Source organism: Rutidosis leptorrhynchoides, chromosome 5, assembly GCF_046630445.1.
Source record: "Rutidosis leptorrhynchoides isolate AG116_Rl617_1_P2 chromosome 5, CSIRO_AGI_Rlap_v1, whole genome shotgun sequence".
NCBI classification, from domain to species: Eukaryota; Viridiplantae; Streptophyta; class Magnoliopsida; order Asterales; family Asteraceae; genus Rutidosis; species Rutidosis leptorrhynchoides.
Genome location: NC_092337.1, coordinates 234,714,667 through 234,736,604, shown reverse-complemented (window position 1 = coordinate 234,736,604; position 21,938 = coordinate 234,714,667). Strand labels below are relative to the sequence as shown.

The following is a 21,938-nucleotide window of genomic DNA, read 5'->3' as shown; positions in this document are numbered from 1 at the left end:
AAATCTCCGGTGCTATCACATCGGAGAAGAAGCTGGCGTGTCAGATAATCTTTAACAGAAAAACCAAAGGGATCGAATTCAACAGAAACAAAATTATCACGTGTAAATTGACGAACGGAAATTAGATTTTTAACAATGTTAGGTGTAACAAGGATGTTATGTAAGTGAAGAGGTCGGTGGGGACTAGGTAACAAGCTATGGCCAGTATTGGTGACGGGAATGGTGTTCCCGTCACCGACAGCGACTGACGGATATTTGCAATTATTAAAAACAGTACTCAGAGTATTAATACTATAGATAAGATGCGTGGACGCACCAGTATCCATATTCCAACCAGGATCATTAGTACCATGAGGATAAGGCCCAAGCAAACTGGGTTGAGTAGAAATGGAAGCCTGAAAAGCTTGTTGCTGTTGTGGCCGAACATGGGCCTGCTGTTGGGCCTGAATAATATTTAATAACTGGGCTTGAAACTGTATATATCCCAATAATTGTTTGCTCTATAATTCCTCATCTCTTAGACAAAATAAAAATTGCTCAAAAAGAAATTGATGTCACGTGTACAAAACCTATTTCACTTAGCACGCAAATCAAAAATAAGAAAATGAAAAGAACGGCTTCTCTGTTTCCTTTAATTTGATTACCACCAACACAATTATTATTATTATTTATTATTATATGTAAAGTGAAAAGTGATACCAATACCAATAATTTGTTTTGTGTAGAGCGATGACAAAATATTTTCTTGGATGCGGCAGCAGAAAGTGGCGATGGAATTCTTTTATTCTCTCTCTCTTTTTTTTTAATTCGTGAATCGGGAAACAAGATTAAACAGCAGCAACAATTAATTTCTCCTTTTTTTTGAACGAATCGATCAGAGCAACAGGGAGTCAAGATCAATTTGATTTTGCAGGATGATTGAGAAAAAAAGCTACGATTGTTTTTGTGGCTTCTCTTTTTTTTTTTTTTTTTTTTTTTGATATTATGAATTGAAGAACGGTAGCAACGATTTATGATGAAGATTTTTTTTTTTTTTGGATGAAACCGATTGATTGGATTTGCAGGGATCAGGAGAGACACAGATCGATCAGAAATAGAAACAGGGATCAATTGGACTATGATTTTGAAACGAAAAGGAACAGAACAAGAAGATGCGATGCAGGTATCGATTGATATATTTTTTTTTTTTTTAAGTAGGCTCTTGATACCATGTTAAACAGTAGAGAGTATTATTATTTGATAATCACCAATGTAAGTACACAAAGCAATATAAAGACTATAACCCTACAATTGATAAGTGGGCTGAGCCAATTACAAAAGGGACATGGGCTAACAAAGGTCCATATAAATATCTAACAGTAGAGAGTATTATTATTTGATAATCACCAATGTAAGTACACAAAGCAATATAAAGACTATAACCCTACAATTGATAAGTGGGCTGAGCCAATTACAAAAGGGACATGGGCTAACAAAGGTCCATATAAATATCTAGTCTAACAAAAAGGTCAAAACTTTAATACCATGTAGGATAAAAATAGCACAGAGTGCTAATCTCAGTCCACCTAAACTACAACATTTAAGCAAGGAATATATTGAATAGGTTTTCAATTTAGGACTTACATAAGTGTCAAACTACGAAAATCAAAATTGACAATATGCAAAAGATTGTAAGGTCCAAATAAAAGTATACAATATAGATTTAAATAATACAATTTATGTCATTAAAGTTACATATTATGGTTTAGGATATTATAAATCAAAACCAAAAGAAGTTGACACACCCTTTAACATGGATGGGTTCAGACATATAATCATGCATATATGTTTGAACTTCCATTGATTTGTGTTCTTCAAGTGCTTTCATCACTCCAATTCTACATAACAGAAGTAGCCATCTAAAAGTGAGCATTCAGCCCCTACAATGAAACTATTTTTGTTAAACAACATAACAAAACCCATAGATATCACAACCCTAAAAAAAAAAAAAAAAAAAAAAAAAAAAACCAATTTTCTCTATTAAAAGTCAAATTCGACAAAAATTCTCTAAGATTAAATAACAAAGACCGAGTCAGGTGTAAGGGGCAAAGGAAAAGACTTATAGGTTGAGAAGATGTTGTTATTGCTTTGCATATGAAATCTAAGTATAAAGTCAACTTCTAAAGCTCATACACAATTGATGTTGAACCAAATACAATGTAACAAAATTCAGTTTTCATCCAAGCATTTCACCGAACACCTAATATGTATGAATCAAATAATCATAATAGATTATTAAAATAACTACATTCAATGTTAAAAGTGTGACGACCCGAAAATTTCCGACAAAATTTAAACTTGATATTTATATGATTTCGACACGATAAGCAAAGTCTGTAATATTGAGTCTTAAAATCTTTGAACTGTATCATATATCCATTTGACCTTCGACTGTTTTCGATGATTCACGAACAATTGTGTGTAAATAGACATGTACAAATATATATATATATATATATATATATATATATATATATATATATATATATATATATATATATATATATATATATATATATATATATATATATATATATAAATATATGTAGCGATTTGAAAATTATGAAATCCAAACATTAGAATTAGATATGTAAAATAAGATACAAAATAATTAAGTACAGTTTAAAATGAATCTATATATAAAGACATATGAGATCTATGTATAACTAATAAATATAATATATATAAAATTAAATAATAAAGAATCAATAAAAGCTATATTATAATATATTATGTGATCATTAAATATTACATAATTAATATATTATTAACAAATTAAAATATAGTTGTTACAATAAGATTTGTTATTACTTTCATTATTATTATTATTAATACTAAAGTTAATATTAATAATTAATATCAGTATTTGTTATACTATTATAGATAATATATAGATATGAAGTTTAATGCCTTTGCTACCTTTACTAATATTATAATTATTTTCACTACTATCATTAGAGTATATATCTAATATTAACAGCAGTGTTATTATTATTTTGTATATATATATATATATAAGTATGAAATTTGATATAATTGATGTCTTGGATAATTACTATTATTATTAGTATTATTAGTATTGTAGTTATCATCATTCATATTAGTAATAAGATTACAACTTTAGTTAATATAAATTATTACGTATTATTATTATTATCTTTAACAAGATTATTAATATTAATATTATTATTATTATTTAAACTATTAAGGATAATATTATTATTCTATTTATTAAAAGATTAACTATAATCTATAAATATAGATATAGATATATAAATATAGAAGGAATACAAATAAATATATAAATGCAGATGTATAAATAGTGAAAAATATATATAATACTGATACGCATATATAGATTTAATATACATACAGGAAACAGATATATAAATAAAAATGGATATATATATATATAGTATACACTTAAATATATTTATATATATATATATATATATACGGTTATAATCCGTATATTAGTACAAAACAAATACATAAAAGTAGGATTTAGTTGCACATCGTTTTCCCCTTCTGTAGCTAATTGATTTATGTAGTACCAATCAAATTTTAAACACAGGGATCAATCCAAAATCAGTTAGGGGTCTGCATCACTTTTATCTTTTTATTCTTAACCTTGTCTGATCGAATATTAAGTCTATCGACTGAATGATACTATAAACCAATCGAATTACCCAACATTATTCATCCAGATATCCAAACTATCCATACTCATTAGCAATTAAAATCATTACAACTGAGTTGTTTAAATTTAATAGAAAATACATCAAAAACCCATCTTTCTTTTGTTACTAGTCGACTTCCACACTCACAAGAAATTCATTTGAATCAACCACTTAATGATGTTGTTGTTTATTGTTGCTGCTTACTCTTGTTACTCAATCACCACTCGCAAACAACCATCACCTTTGCTCATTTATTTCTGTTTGTAACCACAGCTATACACCACCTTATAATCATAGTAAGACCACTTAAAACCTATTTAAAATACCAACCACCATAAACACCACTCGATATTTTTTTTTTCTTTTCATTCGTGAACCTGCAACCCACCTTTGTTGTTTCTGTTTCTACTTAAGTTGTTAACTTGCAACTGCAGCTGCTATACTTCTGTTTCCCGGCGATAACTCACAACATGGTCACCATTAAACCATCATCAGAGTTTCATCATCCATAACCCTATGTACACTTTCTCTCTCAATTCTCTCTCTCACTATATTTTTTTTTCTGTTTCAAATCAACGCAAAGCCACAAACCATTTAAGTACTTCGGTTCTGCTTTTATGCAACAATTAGAGTGGAGACATGAATAACCATAATTAAATATCATAGTGGGTCTCCTTCACCCTATGGTCGACATGTTACTTTTCTCCATACCTTTCGAGTTATAAATAATAAAAAGAAGAAGAAATTGATCTATTAATAATCGATGATGTGGCCTGTTAATTTATTTTAGGCTGCTGTAGGGTCGACGGCTACACCAACCCCCACTAACACTTTAAAAAAAAAAAGAGAAACAGAAGTATTTTGCTCTCAACTTCCAGGTCGATATTTTTTTTTATCCGAATACGTACAACCACTACCATCATCTTCTTTGTTTCGTCTATTTGTTCTGTCCAAGACCCAAGTTCCATAAACCCACCTAACCTACTTGAATGTTACTAATTTATCTTTTCTGAGCTGACAATTACATAGTGGACAACTCCACATAGTTGTTAATAATATATATTCTATTTCATTGAATGTCGGGCGAGTGAAGGAATACAGACAACCACGTGAAGGTTTACTTGGGCCATTCTTTTCTTTTTTCCTAGTGATGTGCTGTTGTTGTTGGGCCAAGGATTTCATTTTTCTGTTGGGCCCAAAAATTCGACCATGTTGCTGTACGTTAGATTGATTAAACTGGTTTTGCTAGGATCGACTTATTATGGAGGAAGAACAAGAAGTCAGAGATAAGTGATATATATATTTAGTACACGCATAATCAAAGGAAGAAACAGATAGGACGCTGGTTAGGTGTGTTTGGTTTAAACGAGAGGTCGCGGTCCAGGCTGGGACATTTTTTTTTTCTTTTTTTTAAATAAAGAAGAATCAGGAAGGAGTACATAGGTTATATATTTGTTAGGTGGGGATTTAAAATCAGAAATGAGATGGCAGATGATTGGTTAAAGGTGTTTTTGGGTTAGCGGGACGTTGCTGGTTCAAACCCGGACTTGGGCAATTCTTTTTAGGATTACTCCATTGAGGTAGTTATTTATTTATTTACTTATCATTATTATTCTTATCATTATTATCATTATTATTAAAATTATTATTTTTAGGATCATTATTATTATTTTATCATTATTATTACTAGTATTAACATTATTATTAATATTTTTATCATTTTTAGTATTATTATTATCATTATTATTACAACTATATTATTTTTATTATCAATATTACTATTAATATTATTATTATAAAAGTTAGTTATATTTGATAAAACTACATTTTTTTATTATTTATTTAAAGTATATAAAGTAAATATATTTAAGTTAATAATGAAACACATGTATTACTAAAACTAACAGTTATATTAATAATAATATATAAATTTATTCGACTTCAATTATATGTGTTAATATATATATAAATGATATTGGTTCGTGAATCCGAGGCCAACCCTGCATTGTTCAATATAGTCATATGTATTTTTTTACTACAAAATATATTAGGTGAGTTTCATTTGCCTTTTTACCCTTTATATTTTTGGGGTGAGAATACATGCGCAATTTTTATAAATGTTTTACGAAATAGACACAAGTAATCGAAACTGCATTATATGGTTGAATGATCGAAGCCGAATATGCCCCTTTTAGCTTGGTAGCCTAAGAATTAGGGAACATCACTAATTTTGAGAATTAGTGCACGCCTAATTGACGCGAATCCTAAAGATAGATCTATGGGTCCGACGAACCCCATCCAAAGTACCGGATGCTTTAGTACTTCGATGTTGTTTTATATCATGTCCGAAGGATTTCCCGAAATGATAGGGGATATTCTTATATGCTTCTTGTTAATGTCGGTTACCAGGTGTTCAATCCATATGAATGATTATTTTTGTCTCTATGCATGGGACGTATATTTATGAGAAATGAAAATCTTGTGGTCTATTAAAATGATGGAAATAATTATTTATGTTAAACCTATGAACTCACCAACCTTTTGGTTGACACTTTAAAGCATGTTTATTCTCATGTATGATAGAAACCTTCCGCTGTGCATTTGCTCATGTTAAAGATATTACTTGGAGTCGTTCAAGGCATATAGATGTCAGTTCATCGCGATGGTACCGTATGTTATTGTGTTCATTCAGGAAGATTTTGGACGGGGTATGACATGTAGTATCAGAGCGGTGGTCTTAGCGAACCAGGTCTTGCATTAGTGTGTCTAACTAGTAGTTGTTAGGATGCATTAATGAGTCTGGACTTCGACCTAGTAGTTGTTAGGATGCATTAATGAGTCTAGACTTCGACCATGTAGTTGTTAGAATATATTAATAAGTCTAGACTTGAACCTAGTCTGCATGTTAGAAACTTTGCATATCATTCCTTGTCGAAAAATATCTACCTATCATTTTCAGTCTCGACACGTCTTATTGCAATTATTGCATAGATGGTGTACAGACAAATTCATATTCCATCACATTAAATCTTGTCTGACACGTTTCCTTAATTCTCTTCGTAATCTACGGGATCTTCTGTATTATACATAGGTATTTTATATGATTAGAATATCATCCGATATCCGAAAATCATTTCATACCGAAAACCCTTTATCTAACCGAACAAAATGGAACTCACAACTAGTTCAAATCCATCGGATTTCGACAGCTATTCCCTTATGGATTTCGACTCGAGCTCCGAGGACAGTGTAACCGGAATGAATCAACCAATTAGCCATCACCAATTCTGGATGAATTGGGGATGGGTTCGTAACCTACTTCATTATTAGAGACAAGAAGAAAGCGATCTCTTCCATCCACCACATTGCCCTCTTGGCGAAGAACCGGAAGCACTTATCGGCGAACCTGTTCGTAATACCATTTTCTCTCTCATTTTCATGGTATCTCGTCATGATTATATATACTATCTCGAATTTTAGATCTTATTCATCTGCTCGTCCGAACCGACAATCATTCTGGTGTAATAAAAGAAGTCAACGAGCTTCGCGCTCGAGTAATCAATTTGGATAACATGGTGCAAAACCTACCAGCTTCAGCAACAACACCGGCAACACCAGTACCACCAACAACAACATCCGCATCCCAAGCCTCAATTTCACAATCTGTCCCACGAACATCAACATCATACGCACCATAGATACCAAGGAGTACCAACAACAATGAACGATGAAGTATTGATCCATAACTTCATTGAAGAAATATTCTGCGAAGAATATGTGATCCCTAATAGTTAACAATGAAGTATTGATCCATAACTTCATTAATATTCTGCGAAGAATATGTAGTTCCTAATAGTTTTAGAGATTACTTATTCTAGCTCAAACCGAAAATCATATGAGTTTAATATCATATTAACTCATTAAATCCATGATTACATCTGAAGAAAATATATATGTATATATGTTTTCATAAAGATTGTAATTAAAATTTCTTTTGTACAAACTGATAATGGTGAAAATATTTTAACGGGTAGGTAATACCCGAGGAATATTTAGTTTCACAATAATAAGTTATACTGTACATTCTTCGAATATGATTCAACAGTCATTTACTATCCTACTTACATCTACATATATACGAATCCGTTCACCACAGAGTAATCATTTTTTTATTCGATTTCATATTTGGATTTTGACTTATCAGAATTCAACAAGTGGCATAATGAAGAAAACATTGGACAATTAAAATGAATTAAAATATTGGTTATAACATATATATAATAAAAAAAATAATTTCTTCAAGTCTGCCACTTGATTTCATCTTAAACCCCATGATTCCAATCTACGTTCAAATATTTCATAATTCTTAAAAAAACACTTCAATCGAGAGGAGGAACCAACCGCACTTCATCTACGGAAGAAAAGATTGATGCATATAGTATGCTCCTGAAAACACTCGGAACCTGAGTAAATGTTTAAAACGTATCTGTGCTAACCCTTTGGGAGTTGTTATTACCAAAAATAACTTTGCAATCCTTTTTCAAATTAGCCAATTTTCTCACAGCTCCAGCAAGTCAACTTCGACTTTTCATTCGAAACAACCTTATTATAACCTTGATATATATACGTGCTCTTTTATTATTATCGTAGAACCTTTTATATTCCACCACATCACCAGCAGATGTACCAGCAACTTCGTTGCTCCTTGGCTTAAATCTCTTTGACAAATCACTATATTTATCTATTGAAGTCTTATCATGAACTCATCCGCACCTTGTAACGAGAATTGCCATACCAATTACCAGAAATCAACGTTTAATCATCTAAAAACACAATTCTCTTGAAACCCCTCAGTTTGATAACCAATGATCCAGATCCGTTAACTTTGAAAATGCAGATGAAGTAGCATGTAGAAAATGGTCTTAATGGTCAAAAGTGATGATAAAAGAATGGAGTGTTGGGAACACTCGATAGAAAATTTGGTACGGAAAAAAGGATTGAGCAAACCATGAAGGAGACCAAGGACAAATACAAGGACCAAACCCTATATTTAAAGAATCCAGATAATTCTGTATCCGATGAAATCTTTAGAGGATATCTTACTCCAAAGTCATGTTAAAATCTTGCGGAAGATTTTTTTTTTCATCAACCTTCGAGACTTAGAAATTTCAAAATATCATCATAAATATCTTCGATATTTCTGAGGATATTTTCATAAATATTCTTTTCCGAAATTATCTACCTCTTCGTGTTTTCTGTATTCCATTATATTGAAAACTTCTGTAAAATCTAAGTATAAATTATGAATGAATTGTGGAGAAGTGTTGGGAATTGAAGCATGGGTTAGTATAATATAATGACGCTTAGCCAATGTGATTATATTACAGTAAGTCATACTGAGTTTCTAATGGAACGTGATAAAGGATCACAGATCATAACTTTATCATGAACTATGTTACACGACTCTTTCATTCTAACTTAACCTCCGAACATATCAAGAAAATATATTCTTGATAGTTCTATCTTCTGTAGTTCTGGTTATTTACCAAATCAAATCGTGCTACTACGTTCCTTCCTGGTTAGAACATTATAATCAATCGAAACTCTATATCTACAAATTCTGGACCATTATTCACTTGACTTAAAGTCGGGAAAAGAAAATCCAAAGAGTAAAACTCCAAAATATAAAGGAAACGAAGGGAGTAGATTTATAGTGAAATATCCGACAGAGCAATCGAAATAGTTCATCTCATTTAATTGAAGAGATCATAATTTCCTTAATTATCGAAGAACCAAATCTTATTACAAAGATTTTATTTAAATCCCTTGAATTTCGGAATTCAACCAAAACAACGTCAAGAGCTAAGATGCACCTTATTTTCTAAATTCAACCATGACTACGTCAAAAGTTATGACGAAACTTACTTTCCTCATTTCACTCGTTTGTGATAACTTCATTTGTACAATTCGAGTAATAGAATCGTTTTATCTATATTACTCAATGATGTTAAAACTTTATTTATCAACTCATATTCGTCACGAAAACATTTTTATTGTTAGTCATGTCTACATCACTCAAATTTCGGGACGAAATTTCTTTAACGGGTAGGTACTATGACGACCCAGAAATTTCCGACAAAATTTAAACTTGATCTTTATATGATTTCGACATGATAAGCAAATTCTGTAATGTTGAGTCTTAAAATCTTTGAACTGTATCATATATCCATTTCACCTTCGACTGTTTTCGATGATTCACGAACAATTGTGTGTAAATAGACATGTATATATATATATATATATATATATATATATATATATATATATATATATATATATATATATATATATATATATATATATATATATATATATATATAGTGATTTGAAAATTATAAAATCCAAACATTAGAATTCGATATGTAAAATAAGATACAAAATAATTAAGTACAGTTTAAAATAAATCTATATATAAAGACATATGAGATCTATGTATAACTAATAAATATAATATATATAAAATTAAGTAATAAAGAATCAATAAAATCTATATTATAATATATTATGTGATCATTAAATATTACATAATTAATATATTATTAACAAATTTAAATATAGCTGTTACAATAAGATTTTTTATTACTTTCATTATTATTGTTAATACTAAGGTTAATATTAATAATTAATATCAGTATTTGTTATACTATTATAGATAATATATAGATATGAAATTTAATGCCTTTGCTACCTTTACTAATATTATAATTACTTTAACTACTATCATTAGAGTATATATCTAATATTAACAGCAGTGTTATTATTATTTTGTATATATACATAACTATGAAATTTGATATAATTGATGTCTTAGATAATTACTATTATTATTAGTATTATTAGTATTGTAGTTATCGTCATTCATATTAGTAATAAGATTACAACTTTAGTTAATATAAATTATTATGTATTATTATTATTATTATTATTATCTTTAACAAGATTATTAATATTAATATTATTATTATTTAAAATATTAAGGATAATTTTATTATTCTATTTATTAAAAGATTAACTATAATCTATAAATATAGATATATAAATATAGAAGGAATACAAATAAATATATAAATGCAGGTGTATAAATACTGAAAAATATATATAATACTGATACGCATATATAGATTTAATATACATACAGGAAACAGATATATAAATAAAAATGTATATATATATATAGTATACACTTAAATATATTTATATATATATACTGTTATAATCTGTATATTAATACAAAACAAATACAGAAACGTAGGATTTAGTTGCACATCGTTTTCCCCTTCTATAGCTAATTGATTTATGTAGTACCAATCAAATTTTAAACACATGGATCAATCCAAAATCAGTTAGGGGTCTGCATCACTTTTATCTTTTTATTCTTAACCTTGTCTGATCGAATATTAAGTCTATCGACTGAATGATACTATAAACCAATCGAATTACCCAACATTATTCATCCAGACATCCAAACTATCCATACTCATTAGCAATTAAAATCATTACAACTGAGTTGTTTAAATTTAACAGAAAATACATCAAGAACCCATCTTTCTTTTGTTACTAGTCGACTTTCACACTCACAAGAAATTCATTTGAATCGACCACTTAATGATGCTGTTGTTTATTGTTGCTGCTTACTCTTGTAACTCAATCATCACTCGCAAACAACCATCACCTTTGCTCATTTATTTTTGTTTGTAACCACAGCTATACACCACCTTATAATCATAGTAAGACCACTTCAAACCTATTTAAAATACCAACCACCATAAACACCACTCGATATATTTTTTTTCTTTTCATTCGTGAACCTGCAACCCACCTTTGTTGTTTCTGTTTCTACTTAAGTTGTTAAGTTGCAACTGCAACTGCTATACTTCTGTTTCCCGGCGATAACTCACAACATGGTCACCATTAAACCATCATCAGAGTTTCATCATTCATAACCGTATGTACACTTTCTCTCTCAATTCTCTCTCCCACTATATTTTTTTTCTGTTTCAAATCAACGCAAAGCCACAAACCATTTAAGTACTTCGGTTCTACTTTTATGCAACAATCAGAGTGGAGACATGAATAACCATAATTAAATATCATAGTGGGTCTCCTTTACCCTATGGCCGACATGTTACTTTTCTCCATACCTTTCGAGTTATAAATAATAAAAAGAAGAAGAAATTGATCTATTAATAATAGATGATGTGGCCTGTTAATTTCTTTTAGGCTGCTGTAGGGTCGACGGCTACACCAACCCCCACTAATACTTTAAAAAAAAAGAGAGAAACAGAAGTATTTTGCTCTCAACTTCCAGGTCGATATTTTTTTTATCCGAATACGTACAACCACTACCATCATCTTCTTTGTTTCATCTATTTGTTCTGTCCAAGACCCAAGTTCCATAAACCCACCTAACCTACTTGAATGTTACTAATTTATCTTTTCTGAGCTGACGATTACATAGTGCACAACTCCACATAGTTGTTAACAATATATATTCTTTTTCATTGAATGTCGGGCGAGTGAAGGAATACAGACAGCCACGTGAAGGTTTACTTGGGCCATTCTTTTCATTTTTCCTAGTGATGGGATGTTGTTGTTGGGCCAAGGATTCATTTTTCTATTGGGTCCAAAAATTCGACCATGTTGCTGTTCGTTAGATTGATTAAACTGGTTTAGCTAGGATCGACTTATTATGGAGGAAGAACAAGAAGTCAGAGATAAGTGTTATATATATTTAGTACACGCATAATCATAGGAAGAAACAGATAGCACGCTGGTTAGGTGTGTTTGGTTTAAACGAGAGGTCTCGGGTTCAAGTCCAGGCTGGGACATTTTTTTTTTTAAAATAAAGAAGAATCAGGCAGGAGTACATAGGTTATATATTTGTTAGGTGGGGATTTAAAATCAGAAATGAGACGACAGATGATTGGTTAAAGGTGTTTTTGGGTTAGCGGGACGTTGCGGGTTCAAACCCGGACTTGGGCAATTCTTTTTAGGATTACTCCATTGAGGTAGTTATTTATTTATTTACTTATCATTATTATTCTTATCATTATTATCATTATTATTAAAATTATTATTTTTAGGATCATTATTATTATTTTATCATTATTATTATTAGTATTAACATTATTATTAATATTTTTATCATTTTTAGTATTATTACTATCATTATTATTACTTTTACCATTATTATTATTACAACTATATTATTTTTATTATCAATATTACTATTAATATGATTATTATAAAAGTTAATTATATTTAATAAAACTACATTTTTTTTATTATTTATTTAAAGTATATAAAGTAAATATATTTAAGTTAATAATGAAACACATGTATTACTAAAACTAACAGTTATATTAATAATAATATATAAATTTATTCGACTTCAATTATATGTGTTAATATATATATATATAAATGATATAGGTTCGTGAATCCGAGGCTAACCCTGCATTGTTCAATATAGTCATATGTATTTTTTACTACAAAATACATTAGGTGAGTTTCATTTGCCTTTTTACCCTTTATATTTTTGGGCTGAGAATACATGCGCAATTTTTATAAATGTTTTACGAAATAGACGCACGTAATCGAAACTGAATTATATGGTTGAATGATCGAAGCCGAATATGCCCCTTTTAGCTTGGTAGCCTAAGAATTAGGGAACATCACTAATTTTGAGAATTGGTGCACGCCTAATTGACGTGAATCCTAAAGATAGATCTATGGGCCCGACGAACCCCATCTAAAGTACCGGATGCTTTAGTACTTCGATGTTGTTTTATATCATGTCCGAAGGATTTCCCGGAATGATAGGGGATATTCTTATATGCATCTTGTTAATGTCGGTTACCAGGTATTCAATCTATATGAATGATTATTTTTGTCTCTATGCATGGGATGTATATTTATGAGAAATGAAAATCTTGTGGTCTATTAAAATGATGGAAATAATTATTTATGTTAAACCTATGAACTCACCAACCTTTTGGTTGACACTTTAAAGCATGTTTATTCTCAGGTATGATAGATACCTTCCGCTGTGCATTTGCTCATGTTAAAGATATTACTTGGAGTCATTCAAGGCATATAGATGTCAGTTCATCGCGATGGTACCATATGTTATTGTGTTCGTTCAGGAAGATTTTGGACGGGTATGACATGTCACATACCTTTGATTGATGATGTTAATACCAAATTTATAAATAGTTTCTATTATATTTTTGTCAAATTTAAACAAAATCGAAGCAGTTCAACCTTATAGAGAAGTTCAATAGGATCGAAAACAGTATCAAGTTCATCATGCTTAAAACCCACCAAAAACTAAATTGTTAAATAAAATAATTCACAATTTGATTTAACCTAACAACTTATTTTGTGTACCTTTTCGCGTAACTTCAATTGAAGTGAAGCAAACAGATTCATCGATGATTTTTGCAGTTGGGATGATTTCACTGTCCCAAACCCGATTTGATTCGTTTTCACAAAAGCTTCAAGCTAATACTTGCAAATTTGATTCCTTGTTTGACGATGAATTAATTGGAACAATTTTTTTTTCAGATGAAAGGGTAAAGAAAGAAAGATTACTACCAAAGAAAGATTCCATTGAGGATTGGATTATCTAGGTTTAATTTGAATTTGAAATAGGGTAAAGAACGAATGAAAAGAGGAGGTGTGTGAGTGATGATGATTTCCAAAGTAGTTTCAGGCACGCGTGTATTTATTTTTATCCGGCATGCAATTTTTTTTTAAAAAATGGGCGTTTTATATTTTTTAAACTGTATTTGTTAATTAAAAGAATTTATTACTTAATTGTAAATTAAATTATTAATGACATCACTAACTCATCCTAAATTTTTTTTAATTTTTTTTGATTTTTTTAAAGCTTGGTTAAATCTTATTAATGACATCACTTTCTTAGTCTTTTAAAAGATTATATTAGATGATCTTTATTATCCAACATTACATCAGGTGGCTTCGGAAAAATCTTTTGGTAGTAACGAGTACTTGGCTGTTACTCCTTGTTGGCTGTCTATGGAGCTAATGAAGGTGGGTTTGATCTAGAGCAAACTCGGTATAAGAAAAGAAAGGAATCATAAATCATAAATCTCGTTCAAGGTATCTTAAATATCTTTTCTAAGTACAAAGCATTACATAACTAAACATGTGAATTTATTTTATAATGTTGTTGGCAGAGGGAGAGGGAGGCAAGACTGGTAGAGGGATGGTAAAGAACCAACTATAGTTACCTTATATTAGTTTAGTGTTTTATTAGTGTTTTTTAGTTTAGAATTCATCTATTGTAAATTACATTTATGATTTTTTTGTAAATACTATATATATATATATATATATATATATATATATATATATATATATATATATATATATATATATATATATATATATATATATATATATAGTTTGGTTTTGTAGTAAATTTAATTTGGTATATTTGATGCATTTTGTATTTCGCGGGTGTTATTTGAAATATTTGAGATTTTAATTTATTTGGCGCTAGAAATTATTTGGCGGTATTTGATAGGTATTATTTAAAATATTTGAGTTTAAGCATGGAACACGTCTAATTGCAACTAACGGAACACCTTCAATTGCAACTGACGGAACACGTCTAAAAGACATAACAGAACAACATAATCTAACGATTTGACAACATGTCTACTTGAGAGTTTTTAGAGCGGTTCCTTGAACCGCACTATATGTCACCACTCAATTGAAGCCGTCACATGTAGACGTGTTGTTCAACACGTCTAAAAAGGATTTTCCACACATCTAATTGTGCCGGAATGTAGTAGTGATCCATTCCGGGGTGGTAAAGTCCCCCTCGGGTGATCCCAATCGCCGTTAAAAAAAAGTAGTGATCCATCCATTCATCCATTCCGGGGAGAAAAAGACGTGACGATTGGGCGACATCAACTCTCTTCAAGCATCTTGTCTAGCGTCTTGCTCACAGAGTTTTTCTTCTAAAATATTCTTCATTAAAAAAATCTCGTAATTTGAATAAAATAATGAAATTATGATACGCGTCTCATTTGAACTAGTGTAGTACAGTACTAGTACTCCGTAATATTTAGTCTGTTATTGCTTATCGCATGACGCCGTGACCCGACCCATACCTAGCATGAATCAAGTCACTTGTCATACCCCGTCCAAATTCTCCTGAACGAATACAATAACATCTAGTACCATCGCGATGAACTGACTTCTATATGCCATAAACGGCTCCATGTAAATGAGCAAATGCACAGCGGAAGGTTTATTTCATACCTGAGAATAAACATGCTTTAAAGTGTCAACCAAAAGGTTGGTGAGTTCATAAGTTTATCATAAAATAATAAAATTCATCATTTTAATAGACCACACGATTTAAATCCTGCATGGTACAAATGGGCCCGAATTCCTATACCCACCTGTAATGTACATGCGATATCTTTTAAATACAGTACACCTTTTTCGTGTACGAAATCATCTTTCATAAATCTTAGTAACGGTACACATATCTCGTGCACAAAAATAATATACACATAACCTGTGTATAAAATCATTCTCTCGATACATAACATTCACATCAATTGGTGGCAATTATCATGTCCACATAATTCAATGGTGGCAATTATCATGTCCACATAATTCAATGGTGGCAATTATCATGTCCACATAATTTAACGGTGGCAATTATCATGTCCACATAATTCAACGGTGAAAATTATCATGTCCACATAATTCATTTAAGGAATGTTTTGCTTGTGTCTATCTCGTCAAACATTTATAAAAGCATTTCATGTATTCGCAGTTCAAAATATATTTCAAAAGCATTTAATAAAGCAGTTGTAAAAACAGCGCATGTATTCTCAGTCCCAAAAATGTAAAGAGTAAAAGGGAATCAAATGAACTCACCTAATGTATTTTGTAGTGAAAATACATATGACTATATTGAACAATGCAGGGTTGGCCTCGGATTCACGAACCTATATCATTTAGGTATATATATTAACACACATAATCGAAATCAAATAAATTCATATATTATATCTTATATTATATATCTTATATATTTAATTTGTACATATTTAAAATAGTTAATATTTATATAGTTTAATATTATATTTAAAATCAATAATTTGTTATATGTAAATATTTATATAAATAATCTTTCTATATATAATTATATGTAATATTATGGTAGTTGGAATATATATACACTTGTATAGAAAGTATTTATTTGTTATAATAATATTGTTAATGTAAGAGTAGTAATGATAATAATAATAGAAATAATAATAATAATGATAATAATAATAATGATAATAATAATAATACTACTAATAATAAAAACTATAAAAATAATGATTTTACTAATAATAATATTACTAACACTAATTTTAATAACTATACTAATATTAATGATAAGAATAATAATAATGATAAGTAAATAAATAAATAACTACCTCAAAGAAGTAGTCCGAAAAAAAAATGCCCAATTCAGGGTTTGAACTCGCGACCTCCCGCTAAGCCAAAACACCTCAAACCATTACACCAAGTGCTTCATTTCTATTACAATAACAATTTTATTTTCTTTTATCCTATACTTCAGCCTCTTCTTCTTTCTCATCATCATTTTATCATCATCATCATCAATCAACGACTACCACCTATCCAACATGTGTTTCGGCCCAAAAAGAAAAACGGACCCATAACAAATTTATAAGTTAATTCAATACCCAAGATATTTGGCCAAAGTACCGATTTACATCGGGTTCCATTTAAATCCTTCAACCCTCGCCACATGTACGACCCCACTCCCCACTAAGATTATGTTATCATCATGTTCCACTCCACAAGTCCACATCGATTCCATAACTCATAATCATATGTGTTAAAAAGAACCGGCTCCCACCCATGTATTCATACGTACATATGCTTTTAATAGAAAAAATCAAATGGGTGGGGGAAGTTGTCGGCCAACAAGGAAATATATAAATTGTTCTTCAATCCAGTTCGACAGCTTGCAGCAAATAAAAAAAATGTGTGCTTGTTCTTGTATAGCTCCACATAAATAATTTATAGTAACAATAAAACTATCATATTGCAAAAATAGTTAGTGATACCCCATCTTGTTCTTCTCCTATTCTCTTTTAAAATCTTGAAAACAATTTCCCATCATTCACTTTTGTATTTCTTAAACAGGAACTGCAGCAACATTCAAGTAATATTCGATGGTTTGTTTGTTGGGTGAAAGGTGGCGAGTTTGTAATATGCAAATTACACAATTGGTTTTGTTGGGTTTTTAGACAACGTGATCGTGGTTAATAGATTAGTTGATAGGTTTTGTATGGGTTTATTAAACTCGAACAAAGTGGAATAACAGTTGAAATTTGCAGTAAAGAAATGGTGATGATTCGGTGGAGGTGGTGGTATTAATGATTAAGTTCGACAAACAAGAGAAGGAAAACGTAGGTGCTTTTGACTACTAGTAATTTACGAGGACTCTCATGGCCAAGGTGGTGGTGTTTCATGATACAACGAAAAGGGTATCGGCTCTTGGTGGCTTAAGGGTTATAAAGGGTAACGATGGAAGACCATTGTGATGGTGGCCAAGAGTTAAGGATGGTTGAGTTCGAAAAGAAAAATGATGCAGAAATCAAGATAAGTTTTGTTTGTGTTGATAGTAATAGTTATAGAAGATGCCGGACAATCGAATAATAATTCAACAACTGAGATGTCGTATTATTGTTATATAGAGAAGATGTATCTATAATAATATAGATAGAGAGAAGAGAAGAAGAATCACAATTAAGTGATGTATGGCATCGACAGAGATATTCGCACCAGGAAGAAGAAAACAAAGAAAATATAAAGTTGATACTGACCTTCAACATATTTTGTTTATATTACACTCGTGATTGACAAACAATTCAATCAGAAGAAAGATTAAATAAAGTGATAGAGATTGGAAATAGAATTTGGTTGTATCTTAAATCAAATTCGTTCTAGTACAGATTTTAGAGACAGAATCAAAGATCACCTACAGATGTATAATGACCTGAAACAGAATACGTATACCATTGTATTTAATCGTATTTTTATATATATGTCTATATATGTAATTATATATATAACTGTATTTAATACATATGCATTTATACATCTGATTTTCTATATCTATTAATATATCTGTATATATTTATATCTGTGTTAATAAAGTATAAAATCAATATTTATACTAATTAATAAAAATTGTAATTATAATACTTATCATTAATTATAGAAATAGAATTTACTAATAATAATATTAAATATAGAAATACCTATAATAATAATAAAAGTAAAAATATAATGATATTAGTAATAATAATATAACAAATTTCATATCCTTATATTATATTGTTAAAAATAATAATATTAGTAATAACGTAACAAATCAAATGTATCAAATTTCATATAATATTATTAATGATACTGGTATTAATATTAATATTATTATTAATATTTATAATGATAATGAAAGTATTAATTTTAATACATCAACTATATTTTAATTTGTATTATATATTATTAATTACATAATATAATCATATATAATATGATAACCTTTATTAAATATTTATTATTTATGAATTATATATATATATTATAATATTCATATAATAATAATTAATCATAGAAATCATATATATTTATATATAGATTCATTTTAAATTTACACTTAATTATTTTGTATTCTATTTTACATATTTAATTCAAATGTTTAAATTATATTTTATAAATTCAAATTAATATACATATACTTACATTTACATATACATATTTATTTACAAACAATTGTTCGTGAATCGTCGGGAATGGTCAGAAGGGCAAATGCATTCATGTAACTGTTCCAAAATTTTCGAGACTCAACATTACAGACTTTGTTTATCGTATCGGAAACATTTAAAATTAAGTTTAAATTTGGTCGGAAATTTTCGGGTCGTCACAGTACCTACCCGTTAAAGAAATTTCGTCCCGAAATTTGATCGAGGTCGTCATAGCTAACAATAAAAATGTTTTCATGACGAATATAAGTTGGTAAATAGAGTTTTATTACCATCGAGTAATATGGATAAAATAATTCGATTACTCGAAGAGTACGAGTGAAGTTATCACGAAAGAGTGAAATGAATAAATGTAGGTTCGTCTTAACCGGTGACGTAGTCACTATTGATTTCCGGAATTCAAGGGATTTAGAGGAAATCATAGTAATAAGATTTGATTTTTCGGTAAATAAGGAAATTAGGATCCTCTTTGATTAATTGCGATAATCTGTTTCGATTACTTTGTCGGATATTTCACTATAAATGAACTTATTCCGTTCCATTATTTTCATCATTCCTATACTTTCCTTCTTACTTATTACTTCTAAAAGATTGTGAAAATGCTTCATCCAGTTCTAATCCTTGATATTTTCCTAATTAACATTTCTATCATCCTTCTTTTTAATCTTCCACCAGAAGAATCTGTTTACTTCTACTATTACCTTGGGGTGATACTATTCTTAATTATGTCGTGTCTTTATATTGCTATCCGTATTAATATCCACGGTTTGTAACCTCCGTGTTGTTATTGGGCTTTATATTTTCTCTTATATTTCGGAGCTCCATGCTTTTGTTTTCTCTTCCCGACTCCAAGCCAAGCGAATAATGGTCCAGAATTCATAAGTATGGAGTTTCGAATAATTTAAAGTATTCTAAGCAGACAGTAATGTATTAGCATGATTTGATCTGTCAATTTACTAGAATCACTGAGAATAGAACTATTAAGAATATATTTTCTTGATATGTTCAGAGGTTAATTAGAATGAAAGAGTTATGTAACATGTCACATGATGATGTTATGATCTTTGAATCATCACGTCCCATTAGAAACTCAGCATGACTTACTGTAATATAATCACGTTGGCCAAGCGCATTATATTAAACTAACTCATGCTTCAATTTCCAACACTTCTCTAGAATTCATTCATAATTTAAAACTTGAATAGAGAAACTAAAATAGTTTTCTTTATGATGTAATACGGATAGCACGAAGAGATAACTAATTTCGGATAAGAAGAGTTATGAAAATATTTTCAGAAATATCGAAGATATTTATGATGATATTTTCAGAATTTCTAAGATCGAACGCTGATGAAGAAAGATTTTTCACAAGATTTAACATGGGTACGGAGTAAAATATTCTCTAAAGGTTTCATTGGATACAGAATTATCTGGATTCTTTGAATATAGGGTTTTGTCCTTGTATTTGTCCTTGGTCCCCTTCATGGTTAGCTCAATCCGTTTTTCAGTACCAAATTTTCTATTGAGCATTCCAACACTCCATTCTTTGTTATCAAACTTTTGGTCATTTAGAACATCTACGATTTTGCTGTTTCCTCTACATTTAATGCTACCCTATCTGAATCATTGGTTATCAATTCGAGGTAGTTTCAAGATAATTGTGTTTTTAGATGATTAAACGCTGATGGTAATCGTCAAGATACGAATGATTGTTTAAGATGAAATCAAGTGGCAAAATTATATATCAAAGTTATAATAAGGCTAATCCGAATGAAAGTCGAAGTTGATTTGCTGGAGCTGTAACAAAATTGGCAAATTTTAGAAAGGTATTGTAAAGTTATTTTCGGTAATAACACGCCAATGGATCTGGCACAGTTTTGAATTCAAAGTATAGCTTTGAAAGATGTAGGAATCTAAAAGTGATGTCTTCTGTTATATCTTGACTTGGATTTTGATCGGTAAAAAAAATTCCGAGTATGAAATTAAATTTGAATGAAAAAGGTTATTCTTTGATGAACGAATACGTATATCTGTGATCGTAAGTAGGATTGTAAATGATTGTTGAATTGGATTTGAAGAATGTACAGTGTAACTTATTAATGTGAAATCTAAATATTCCTCGGGTATTACCTACCCGTTAAAATATTTTCACCATTAACAGTTTGTACAGAAGAACTTTTAATTACAATCTTTATGAAAATTATATATACATATATATTTTCTTCAGATTTAATCATGGATTTAATGAGTTAATATGATATTAAACTCATATGCTTTTCGGTTTGAGCTAGAATAAGTAATCTCTAAAACTATTAGGAAC

At 29.7% G+C, this 21,938-nt stretch overlaps 1 long non-coding RNA gene across 1 annotated transcript; it reads left to right on the top strand.

The window, feature by feature from the left end:
- The first annotated feature begins 605 nt into the window (after positions 1-605).
- On the top strand, positions 606-14,539 carry LOC139847597 (uncharacterized). Its single transcript, XR_011759588.1, has 3 exons — positions 606-1,162; positions 13,807-13,939; positions 14,346-14,539. It is a non-coding gene; the product is annotated as an uncharacterized lncRNA (long non-coding RNA).
- The last annotated feature ends 7,399 nt before the right edge of the window (positions 14,540-21,938 follow it).